The sequence below is a fragment of the Manacus vitellinus genome, unplaced genomic scaffold (genome assembly GCF_001715985.3).
Source record: "Manacus vitellinus isolate BGI_N305 unplaced genomic scaffold, ASM171598v3 scaffold_25_pilon, whole genome shotgun sequence".
Taxonomy (NCBI): domain Eukaryota; kingdom Metazoa; phylum Chordata; class Aves; order Passeriformes; family Pipridae; genus Manacus; species Manacus vitellinus.
In genome coordinates, this window is record NW_021939882.1 from 2,241,491 (window position 1) to 2,254,447 (window position 12,957).

The 12,957-nt window shown below is 44.1% G+C and overlaps 1 protein-coding gene across 1 annotated transcript in view; it reads right to left on the minus strand.

Moving 5' to 3' along the window:
• The window catches only part of RNF145 (ring finger protein 145), a 48,037-nt gene extending 42,148 nt beyond the window's left edge, over window positions 1-5,889 (minus strand). The window contains exon 1 of the mRNA XM_018073630.2: window positions 5,845-5,889. The gene's annotated coding sequence lies outside the window, so the exon portion shown is untranslated. The remainder of the gene's footprint in view (window positions 1-5,844) is intronic.
• Window positions 5,890-12,957: the final 7,068 nt, after the last annotated feature.

Below are 12,957 nucleotides of genomic sequence, written 5' to 3' on the forward strand. Positions count from 1 at the left end.
ACCATTGCCCACCACCCACTGACTGATGCCCAGCCTGTCCCTGAGCAGCCATCGGTGGCTCCCAGCCCATTCCCCCCAGTTTATATGCTGGACATGATGTTCTATGGTATGGAATATCCCTTTGGCCATTTCTTCCCAGCTTCTTGCACACCTGGTCACTGTCAGAGCACAGGAAGCTGGAGAGTCCTTGATTTAGAGTAATCACTGCTTGGCACCAACTAAACCATCACTGTGTTATCAATGTAGTTCTCATATTAAATCCAAAGCTCAGCACTGCACCAGCCACTAGGAAGAAACTCAATCACAGCCAAAAACAGGACCAAGAACTTCAGACTTCACACCTTACGTTGTGCTATTTGACCAAAACAAGCTTTTAAAAATTTCTCATCAAAACTGTTTGGTCATTTTTGTTTTCTAACGAGGATTTTTCAGAAGTCCCTCCCTCACCTGACACACCCATTTTGACAAAAGCATATTCCTGGTTAGCTTTAAAGAAAACAGTAGAATTAGCAAAAACCAATTTAAAAAAAAAAAAAAAGGACTATCCTAAGTCTGTCCCAGCTCATTCTATCAGCAGAAGAGATCACCTTGAGTGTGCTCACATGACACGTACCCCCTCAAAGATAACACATATTTTCCCTTTGACAGAATTTTCTTTCTGAAGTTTTGTCATGACATAAAATTTCAGCTGAAGCTGTGAATTCTGCCACTTAAACTAGTGTAACTGTTGTTTCTGCAGCAACATAAATATAAATCTATCACATCACAGGCAGAAAATACACCCTGGTAAAAAGCAGTACACGAGGCCACAGAAAACCTGCATCCATTTATCCAAGCAGGTATAAAATTACATTAACAGAGCAGAGTTTCTGCATTTAGGAAAGCATTAATCATGAAGTTAATTAAGAGTTACAGAAATACGCTGGAATATCTGCAAATTTAAGAGTTATTCTAATACTATTGCCATCAAAAATCACCATAGAAAGAGACAGTAATTCCAGACAAGATCAGAACTTCAAAACCAAACTTGTTCCTGCAACATTCAGCCTCACATCTGTGAACAAGATGCTCATTCTCCTACCATATTACAACCTAAAACACTTGGCAAGATTGGCTAAAACCCAAGAGACAATTTCAGCTTCTGTTTCTCACATCTATGAAATTTTAGTTACTTTGGATATGTCTCTGTTGACAAGCTGACTTTGGTCTGTAGTCTAGTTTCCACTCTGGATTATTTTTCAGTAATACATTCTGGAACCAAAAATATCACCAGGAAAAGCTTTTGTTTTCCTGTCAGGTAAACTTTGCTAGACAGACTTTGAAGAGGAAAAAAAAAATAAACCCAACACAAAATCTACAACTCCTACCTGTAGCTATGGAAGAGTTCAGTGTAAAAGCACAAATACTAAAATTAGACCCACAGTTGAGTGGTACCCATTCACTCCCCAGAACCACTCCTTCTTTATGCTGTCCTGGTCTGGGGAGCAAAAAGAATTTGAAGTTCAGAAAAAAGCCATTCTTCAGAGACATAGATCTTTATGTCATCATTTTGGGAGGGAGAAAAAAAGAGGAGCAAATGGAAGGAACAGGATGAAAAGGTTTGTCAGATATGCACTCAGAAAAGAATTTCCCTGTGTGAGTCTGTAGAAAAAAAACTCCAAACCTAGAACTCAGAGTATGTGAGTCACCAATCCATCAAAAGAGCTGTTTCCCATGCAGACAGAGGCAAAGAAGGAAAAGACGTTTTGCTCCCATACAATTCAAACTGGCTAACAAGGACAGCACTTGAAAATTTCTGCTGAGAAGGCCAGATCCAGTGAGATACCCAGTGTACTAATAAAGCAGTGAAACACCGCAGACGTGCCCAGCAACACTGCCATTGGCAGCCAGTCACCGCTCCCAATAATATTCAGTTCTGGTAGATCACTACAAGAGTTCAGGAATTTCAAATAATAACCAGAGAGTATTTAGCCTTCAATTTAAAGGTTTAGAGAGAGTTGGTCAGCAAACAGACAGCTTGATCTTGCTATGTAAGCAGTTAACAAGAACAAACAAATTTTTTTTTTCTCTTTTTGTTTCCCATCTGGTCTGACAACACAGATTGCTATAGAGCTGCTGCAGTGGTGTAACTGGAGAACTGGTATTTCTACCTAGAAAACACAGTAATTCCTACATTCCTACTCACTCAAGACTCATTCAGTTGTGAACTGGGGCACAGCTAAGGTTAACCATTCCAAACAAATACAGAACATATTTTGCAAAAACCAAATATTACTGCAAAACAAATTAGGTCAACCTCTTATCTGTTCATAGGAACTTCAGTGAACATGCATTCATGTTAAAGGTATACTGAAAAAGGACAAAAACAACTGGAGAAGAGAAGGTTAGCTGCAGAGAATAATAAAATAATCTATATTTCCAACTTTCATTAAATCTAGCAAGTTTCATATGAGCGAGAAGAAAACCAATTCAGGAAAATGAAGATACATATCATAGAGCTGTGAAATTTTCCTCAAAGATTTATTTCTCAAGTACATTTATACACTATGAACAGTTTCAGCCCACTCTCAGTTATACAGCAAATGCATTATATTATTTATGGGCAGCCTGTAAAACATCCTGTGTCTTTTATTTTTCATAATGAGCAGGTAAGACCAGGGAGCTGAACTCGGGGACTAACATGTGTTAACAAAGATTAACAGATCCACCAGTTATGCAGCAAAATCCTTCTGTGGATTCCTACAGGATCCACACTCTGCCTGCATATGTTCAGTTCAAACCCAGTCACACTAAGAGGGGCTGCCTGATTTTAAGATTGTAGTTTAGTTAGGCACCTGAAAGACAGGAGTCTAATTCATTAAAATTAAACTATAATTAATAATATCTTTAATTAAAGTCTTCAGAAGAAAATCTAGATTGAATCAACAAACTAAACTGCTCTGAGGTCCTTCTTGGCTCTTGCCAGTCCAAGGTTTGGTTTATTAACTAGTTATTCAGCATTTTTTTTTTGCCATCACAGCCGTGTTTGCAAGCCCACACCTACCAGCCTGCCTAACCACATTTGTATCAGCACATTCTGAGAAAATCTGGGCAGCAATCCCAAAGCGCCTCTGCAGAGGAGAGAATACCCAGAGGACCTGCACACTGAGCACTAATGACAGCCCGGGATGATGCAGTCTGTGACATCCCACCTCAGAGAGCTGGATCACAGGATAACCAGACACACAAGTAAAGCTGCCATACCCCATCAGCCTCACAAAAAAACCCTGCAACCCAAATGTGTTACCAGGACGAAGTTACACGGCTGGATGAAATATAATTCATCTTCCACAGTTGCTCAGACAGTTTTTAGCCATTTCAGCTACAGACCCAGCCTATGTTTAGAATCTGCAATGCCAATAACTAGTTACCTGACTGATAAGAAGTCAAAACATAAAATAAGACTTTCAAGATTTCTCTAGGTCCACACTGATAAAGTTTCCATTGCTGCTGCTGCCTTATCTGTTTAAGTCATGTAAATAAAGAGCATCAGCTTCCAGGCCTGTGAAATAGGCAGCTTAGCTTCCTGCAGCACCAGGCTCATGTAACAGAAATACCAAACAAATGGTGAAAATATCTAGAAAAGTTCCTTTTAAAACATGTTCAAACTCAAGACATGCAACCAAAGAATTCTTCCAGAGAAACTCCACGAGATTAAGTACCCACTTCTGAGTGTTCCTCCCAAGTACACGACTAATTACAGAGCAGCAGGGCCTCTCTGCAATGAGAGGAGATGCTGTAAGGGCAGGGAAACAGGCTCAGGTGTCTGAATCACACTGAAGGAGCTGGACCTGGATATGCACTTAAAAAGCATAACTATGGTGAACTGTCCAGTCTAACCACATCAAACACTGCCAGGTGCATTTGGAGCTAAAAATGGATTCAGAAGAGTAAACCACCAGCCAGGTTCCAGAGGACGGGAAGAGAAGCCATCTGCACATCTGTGTGAAGAGGAGGAAACCGACCCAAGTTTAGCAAACAGCTCAAAGAATGTTTTTTCGAGTGCAACATGAAACACAAGGCAGGCTTATACAGTTTTCCAGGACACACCCATTCGTTCAGATCTCACTGGCATGATGTGCCTTTCTGCATCTGCACCATGGACTCCAGCTGCTGAACAGGAGTGAGATACTGATCTCTTCCCATCATCTCCAAAGGAAGGAATTCCCCAGTACTTCTTCCAACACCTTGCTCAGTTCATATCTCCATCAGATTCAAGTGGCTCTAACATCAGAAGCTCTTCATAAGACTGATACAAACAAGGTGAATCCTGTGCTTTGGACAAGCAGCAGTTTTATATCACTCTGTAAGATTTCTGATGATCCTTCCACATAATGGTGGTCACAAAGACAACCATTTCCTAACGATAATGAGTTTATGAATTAATTGAATCCTTTAGTGATATTACGACTCAAAAACTAGAGCTGATTACCACAGTTATTAAAGCTAATTAGAAAAAAAAAGATACAGTTTCTCATGCACAGGCAGCTTGTATTTAAGATAACCGGCAAAACTAAGCCAAGGTTACAGATAAACCGAAGTTACCGGATGCAATAGCTTAACAGCTCCCACCTTAACACAGTATTTTTTTAATATTTAAATCTATCTTCACTGACCTACAAACAAAAGTGATCAAAGAGTAATTATTTCCTTCTTCTCCTCCCACATTTGATCTCTACGGACACACTACACAGACAAAAACCCCTAACTGAAATACACGTAAAAGCATCCAAGTCTGAAACACAAGTTAACAGAAACTCTTTTATTAAAAACTGCATAAGAAATGAATAGCGCAACACCTACAGACTTCAAAAAAAAGTATACTGAATGAGATCACAAATGGCTAATATTTCTGAGTCAAACATGTTACACAAATCTCATTTTTCTTTGGTAAATAAGTGGCATCGTATGCCTCCAGTATCTAATATTCTCCCTCGTTTGCTGATACTTGCGTGCATTACACAAAAAAAATTCACATTTTTTTCCACTTTATTCTCCGAACCACGTTATTTATGCACCAGGTCCCACACACACCCCCCCAAAAAGGCAGCACAACCAGAAGATAAGAATCCCTCTAAGAGCTCCATCTGTCACAAGTGTACTTGGTACACGGAACTACTCGAGCACGGAAGAAAAATGAGAATTCTCATCACAAACCTTATTTTAAAAGGCTACAGAAGGTCTCAAAAAACCGACTGACATGACACAAGTAGGGAAGATGGAAAAAGCCCTGTTCTCCACGCCACGGGCAGGCTGCTCCTTACATAAGCATGACCATATGCTCCAGGGCCCGTCTCCAGGAGGGGTGCCCGGCTCCGCTCCGTGTCTCACCCGTGACAGCGCACGGACTGGGGGATGCACAGCCGGCCGAGGGGACCGGAGGGGAAACACAGACCCCACGGAGGGCGGGGAGCACCGGAGCCCCCCGGCCAAGGCAGCACCTCGGTCAGGGCGGCAGGAGCCCGCAGCTCATCCCCGGGGCCCGCACAGGCAGGCAGCGAATCCCGAGACCCTCCCGCCCCCTCCCCAGCCGGAGAGTTCCCTCCTGCCCGGCGCAAACTCCCGCGCTCTCACCGCCGGCGCGCGGGCGGCCCCCGGCGCATCCTCCCCGGCCCCGCTGAACTCCAGTAACCCGGCGGCTCCCGGCGCCGGCGGAGGAGGGGAGGGGAGGGGAAGGGGGGGATGGAGGGCGGGGAGAGGAAAGGGTGGGGGCTGCGCACGGGGAAGGCCGGGGAGCCCCGACACGGGCACGGACAGCGGGGGCGCGGAGGGCCGCGGAGCGGCGGGCGCGCGGCGGGAAATCACCTGAGCCCGCGGGTCGCCGCCGCCTCCTCCTCCTCTTCCACCCCCTCCTCTTGCTCCGCTCCCCGGTGTCTCCGCGCTTCTCACGCCCGACGGCGGCGGCGGCGGCTCGTCGGTGCCCGGCGGCAGAGCGGCTCCTCGAGGCACCATGGCCGCGCCGCGCCGCTCAGGGCGCCGCCGACACCGCGCGCGGCCCCGCGCACGGGCGGCCATGGCCCGCTCGCCTGCGCGCGCGCGCCGCCCCGCTCCGCGCATGCGCGGGCCCCGCCCCACCCGCGGAGCGGCCCCTCCGCCCCCGCCCGGAGCCGGGGACGGGAAGGGGGTTTTGGGTGGAAAGCACCGGGAATTCGGCTGGGGAGGTGACGCTCCCCCCCGGCTAGAGGGGTCTGGCACTAACGCTCTTCGCCCGCCCCCACGAAATAGCAGAAGTTGAGGTTTGGGTTCGGCTTGGGGTCCTCCCGGGACGCGTGGACTCGCCAGGGCAGCGGCGAGTCTGGGAGATGACTCAGAAAAGCCGGTCAGCAAAATTTGAGGTAGTGTCTGGGCAAATGTTTAAAAGGCAGCCCTGCTATTTTAATAATACTCTTTAGTGGCCTTGTGGAACATAAAGTGCTGTATTAATTTCAAGTACTAAAGGCTGACTGTTTTTTTCCAGTGTTGCACTGCAGAATCTCCAGTCATCTTCGTTGTGAGATCAACCAGAAAAAACACCAGAATTTCTGTATTACTGCACTGTCATTTTTCAGCTGGAGACCTGAGCCAGAGGCAGCTCCCTCAGCCCAGTTCATGCTTCAGAGCCTTTGCATGAAAAGTCTCACCAGTATTTACTCATCCTGTAAAGGTTGCGTGGCCAGGCCCTAGCACACATTCCTAAGTGGTATGGAAAAAATTATGATCCAAGAGAAGTAATGTTTTTTACCTTAATATTTGAAAAAAAAATACAAAGCCACATTGTCTGGAACATGAAAAAAAACTTTGCTGCAGTGAGGAATGAGGGAATACACTGAACTGGAAAATCCTGTAGTTCACTAGGGTTGGGCTAGCCAACTTAATAATTGCTTTTTTCCTTCCATCTCTAATGAGAACTGGAGCATTCACAGACATGGGTATTAACAGTGCATGGCTTTAACGCAGTGTCTAACTCTGTGAAGCAGAGGTATTAAAATAAGAGGTTTGGGTGTCTTACTGGCATTCTGCTTTGCAACATTACCCTTGTCTGAGTACCCAAAGGTTTTTAAGCCAACAGAAGGGTAGTTTGAACGTGTCTGTGGTGGGGCTCTGCTCTGCTGCATCATCAGCTGGTTGCAGTTGGTGTTCACACTGGGCCAGTCTCCTAAACTCCAGTCAGTCCACAATGCAGAAGGAAGGAGACCAAATGGCACAACTGACAGGGGTGTCCCAGACCTTTGCAGGTACCACAGAGGAGCTAAGCACAATTTTTCACAAGCTTCAGATTTTAATGCTATTTGAAAAAATAACAGGCTTTTTATTGAAAAATTTTTAGTTTGAAGCAAACAGTCCATGCAAGGATTCCTAAACTCAGTAATTCTTCTCTTTAGAAAGAACCAACTTGCATGTCCAGCCAAACTAAGGACATGCACATGTGATTGTTACTCATAAGCACTCCATGCTCTGGTCAGGCTTAGGAGGTTCACAGAGCCCCTTGTGCAGAGGGCTTCTCTGATCTGCTCAGTGTCTCCTCTCAGCAGTTGGGTTTCCTCCTTTGTCACTTAACAGGTCCCTGCATGACAAATGTTTGCAGCTCTTGTTTTATGTATCTTGTTAATAATCATGCCACTATCAGTCAATCCTGTTGTACCTGGGGTAAACACACTGCTCCAAACCCTGGACTTTGCTTCACCAGTCTCCAGCCACCCTGTTTTTCTGCCTGGCTCAGCCCACTCACCACTGTGCCCTTGTTCAACACTTGCCAGTACCTCACTCCTTATCACAAGGAGTATGAATCAGTGTCATATAAGGCATAAGAATTTCGGCCTCATTTCTAGGGGCTGCTTGTCTACTCATGCCCTACATGGAAAAAATTCATGAGTCACTTCTTTTCTGTTCTTTGTGGGCTCAGTTCAACGCTGACTGAGGTTATGGGGATGGTGCAGGATCTCCAAGTCCTACCTCTCTGCAAAGCTGCACGGGAGACAAAAAGACAGCAAGCAGCAGAGAGACAAATATATATTCACAACTATAGACAGTAACAGGTATTTACAGGAGTTGAACTGGAAGTATCTCTTATTATTTTAGAAGTAATTATATCATGAAAGTATTGTAGCAAATCCCCAAAGTTCTTGCTTCAATTTGCAAGCAAACAATAGGAACTGAACCCCACCTTTATTTCATTCTGTCATCTCTCAGCATATAATTCTGTAAATGTGTTACTTCACAAAAGCAAAGGCTTTGTAATGAGCAGATCAGGTATATGCCATTACCACTGTTTTGTCAGACATGGCTTTTTTAAAGCACCTCAACTTTCTGCTTCGTTTCTCTGGAATTTTAAAAGCCTTTCCTGCATTTTACACTGGGTGGCTGAGAATTCTGAACTCAATGACTGTTCATCTCTCATTATTAAGAGGCCTTTGGATTCCAGAATTTCAGTGATCAGCAACTGAAGACAGAAGGGCACCACTATGGTGACATCTCATTAAAACTTTGAAAAGACCTTCTCAGAGTTCAGATAATGTGGAAGCTTGATTTGTCCATGCAGATGGACAAATGCCAGCACCCCAAACTGCTTACAAAGAAAATCCCTCATAAGAGCAGCAAAATATGCTGACATTGCATGCATAAGGTGGACAATAACATGGGCAGTTTTATTTAAAGCTTTTTACAAGCCATTGTTTCAGAAAATACTCATACTCATACATACATATGCAATAGCAAAGGAATGTCTTAACAAGTAGGTTATATTGCATAAAGTCAGACAAAAGTTAAATAATGCGAAAATTAAGATTGCCTGTGAAACCTAATTTGGTGCCTCGTGTGTAATACTGATGGCAGCCAGCCCCCAAAGCCTTTCCATTCTCTTCTTGCAATTTTATCCCATTCACTAAACAAAGGAATGAATAAATTTTAATTAAACTTTAATTCAGGCAGAAACACATACCCGGGCACAGAAATTGGGAGCATTACTGGGTGCCACAATATCAACAGAGCCAGTGCATCTCCCTCTGATTTACCTACTCTCTCTCTGTACCCCCATCTCAAAAATTCCCCTGCTTTTCATTATCTGTGACCCTATTCCCTAAATTTCTGCCCATCCCTTAGCTTCTCATCAACCCTTATTCTTCCTCTCACTGCTTTTCAGAGCTCTTTCTAGAATTCAGCCAGTCACAGTTTCTCAATTTCCTATTTGTTTTCACTCTCTTCAAGAAACCACTTTTGCAGTATCTTTGATAATTAAATCTCTCCTATGATTACATATATTTTTACCACTTTCATAATGCTGGAGAGTGCTGACTCCAAATAAACAGCTGCTGTGATTTTCAGTGTACCTAAAGGAAAGCCATAGCAATCTCTGTGTTGAAAAGCTGGAGAGCTGGGTGGTGATGTAAGGAAAGGGATGAATCAGGTTTTGTTCAGCGAACAAAAGCATCCCAGTTCTTTCCCAAGATCCCTTGCCAGTGGGGCATAATCTAGAATACAAAGAATCGAAGTAAATAAAATAAAAATCATTGGGCTGAATAGTGGCAGAAGAATAACAGTTGCATTCAGAAAGTGGAAAATCATATGGTACACGGGTACAAGCCTCTAGTATTTACAGCATCTCACAGTGCCAACATTAACTAAATAATCCTGAAAAAAATCCTGTAAGGAAACTACATAAATATTATTCTAACCTCCCCTTTATTGATAAAGAAGCAGAGACAGAGACTTACTGTATTAGTGATAACCTGGAAGAGTGTTTAATTTCAAACCTGAGACATTTCCAAGTCTCTAGCTGAGCTGCCAGCTCCTAAAGCATTACTGAACACTGGGAATGCAGCACTCAGTGTTGTGCCTGGAGTCACAGTGACTCAGAATCACAGGGAGCATTCAAATGCTGCATTTCTGGGGCACAGTGATGGCAGTGTCCAGCACACCCCGCTGGCTGCTCTGCTGCAGTCAAGTGGTGATAAGCAGGGCAGGAGACTTGCACACATGGCTGAGTCAGGCTGGAACACTGGGATGGGATTAGACTTCCGGAGTATGACACTCTCAGACATCACTGCTTCTAGCACCTGCTTAGAACTAACTATGTAACAGAGAAAGGGGACAGAAAAAAGCAATAAAGTATTGTAGGAAACTGTAAAAAGAGGTGTGAGAGGAAACCAAAGAGCATAAAACATATTAAGAGTAAAATACACTGCTACCAAGGTATTTTAAGGATTCTTCTGTTCTTAGTGCAGAATATGGGCTCTGTTCTAGATTTTTTCCTAATGTGGGTTCGATTTATAAGTGGGGTAGAGAGGCTGATGCATATTCAAGTGAGCTTTCTGAACTAAAAGAAATCTGGAAAAAAAAAAAAACCAAAACTTTTAAGACCTTGAAATCTGTCTGTTGGTCCCTTCTTAGTCTGCAGCACATTAATATCTGCACTGACTCTCCCCATTAAAGTCACTGAATAGAGAAATATTTAGCATCTCTCAGGCCTGCAACATCATCACCTTTTGCTTTCTGACTCCTTAGATCACAGAGACGTGATCTAATCTCTTAATTCCCAAAGCAACCTTTGGAGCTTTCCACACAGTTTTCCGCTTTAAATTTTCAAGGATTCTTACCTAGCTTCCCCCTGAGTTACCTGTGGGAATTTTTTCTCTCTTACATGCAGCATGAACAGCAATTTAGGAGAAGAGCTCCTGGGCTTCAGTAGTTATGCACAGAAGTGCATTGCTCAAAACGCTCAGAAATGCGTGATGTGAACCTGAGGCACGGGAAGGGAGCCAGGAGGCATCAATCTGACATGCAGTCACTTCTTTTATTTCACCCTAGAGCATCCCAGGACGTAGCAGTGCACATCAAGGTGAAAGGGAACGTGCATGTGCTTTAGAATTTCCACACTGCTCTTCCTGCCTCTTGCCACTACTAAATTACCACAGTGCAAACCCACCAAGAAACATATTCCTCAGTACAAAGAAAAGATTATGCTGTTTGGGTTCTGAATTGTAATTATATGGTCACAATCAAATCACCACTTTGCACTTATTAACGTTAGGATTGAGCACCACCATGTGTTTTCACAGCTAAATAAATGGAATTATTTATCTGCACCATATGAATGTTGTCAGGATCAGAGCATCTTTCGAGGATGTCCTCAAAGCCAGGATACTAAAACACCAGCATCACACCAGAAACTAGATATGTATAAATACCTATAAATACCTTTTCATATTACTCCTCAAACAGAAAAAAAACCCCAAACCCCAAACCCTACTGCCTCTTTTTCAAGAGAGCTTTTTCAAAGCCAACGAGAAAACAATAAAAAATATTTTTAAAAAATCATAACTACAGAGGTGATCGCACTACATGTCATTTTTGTAGCCTGAATTTTTAAGAAGGCCTAGAGGGTGCATATTTTCATGACAGGGTGTGACTTCAATTACTAGCTGCAGTTTTGGAAGCTTCCCAGCACTACTGCAACGCGCTGCCTGTGTGCAGAGGACAACTGTGTGTCATTAAAGCAAAAAGTAAACCCTTGGTGACTGGGATACAAACACAGCAACTGGTTTTAAGTGGACTCACATGCAGTCAGAAACTAAACTTGACAAGAACAGTCGTTACAGCAATCTCCCATTTGCACCACTCTTCTGGAAACCAAAGCAGTGCTTTTAGGTGAAAACCTGAACACAGAACAAACTCAAAATTCATATCCAGGCAGGAAATACATTAAATTAATATCCACTTAGGAAAAAAATCAGGCTTCTACACACTTTTTGCTTATACTGCCCTTCTCCACTGAGATTTATTTATACTAGGAATAGCTCTTAGAAGTTCCAGCAGCTACTCCAAAGAAACTTGGACTCAGTACAGAGCTGTTTATCTCTGTTCTTTTGTTCTCTTCCCTACTTATCATCAAATTAAAAAGCAAGAGAAAAACTAACTAACCTCTCAACACAGCAAGACCTAAGGTAATGGAGGACTGAAATCTTCACTTCCTTCCCCATATTTACCACCATCTCTACCAAGTGGAACCGCAGTCTGTGTCACCTCCATGTGATTTCACATAAGAGACCACACTACTGCACAACAACTTTCTTCCCTTTAAACTATTTCTGTAAAGCAGAATATGTGAGTGCAAAAGGCCATTTTGGGGCAAAGTACATTTTTTCTTCTACATCCGTTATCCACCCACAAAACTGCTGCAGCTGAAGCCAGTTCCCAAGAATCCCACCAGTAGCCAAGAAGTGACCCCTGATTCAACAGATACAACAACCTGTAGAGAGTCAGCTCAGGAGTGAAGGGAGTTTTGAGTCATAGAATCATGGAATGGAATGGTTTGGGTTGGAAGAGACCTTAAAGATCATGTAATTCCAACCCTCCAGCAGTGGGAAGGAACACTTTCCACTAGAGCAGGTTGCTTCGAGCCCCATCCAACCTGGTCTTGAACACTTTCAGGGATGGGGCAGCCACAGCTTCTCTGGGCAACCTGTGCCAGGGCCTCACCTCCCTCACAGGGAAGTATTTCTTCTTAACATCTAATCTAAACCTACTCCTTCAGTGTGAAGCCACTGCCGCTTGTCCTGTCACTCCAGACCCTTGTAAATAAGTTTCTCTTCATCTTTCTTTAGGCTCCCTTCAGGCCCTGGAAGGCCACAATTAGGCCATCCCGAAGCTTCTCCTCTCCAGGCTGAACAATCCCAACTCCCTCAGCCTTTCCTCATGGCAGAGCAGCTCCATCCCTCTCATCATCTTGGTGCCTCCTCTGGACTCGCTCCGTGTCCTTCCTGCGCCGGGGACCTCAGAGCGGGGCAGCGCTGCAGGGGGGTGTCTCAGTCGGTATCCGTGGGTACGGAACAATCTTCTTTAAAGGCTAACGACAGAAAAGGCACACTGGCGGCACAGCTGCCCCTGCAAGCCGCCTCTGCGGCCTCCCCCGCGGCCTCCCCCGGCGTTGAGCTCCCACGGGCG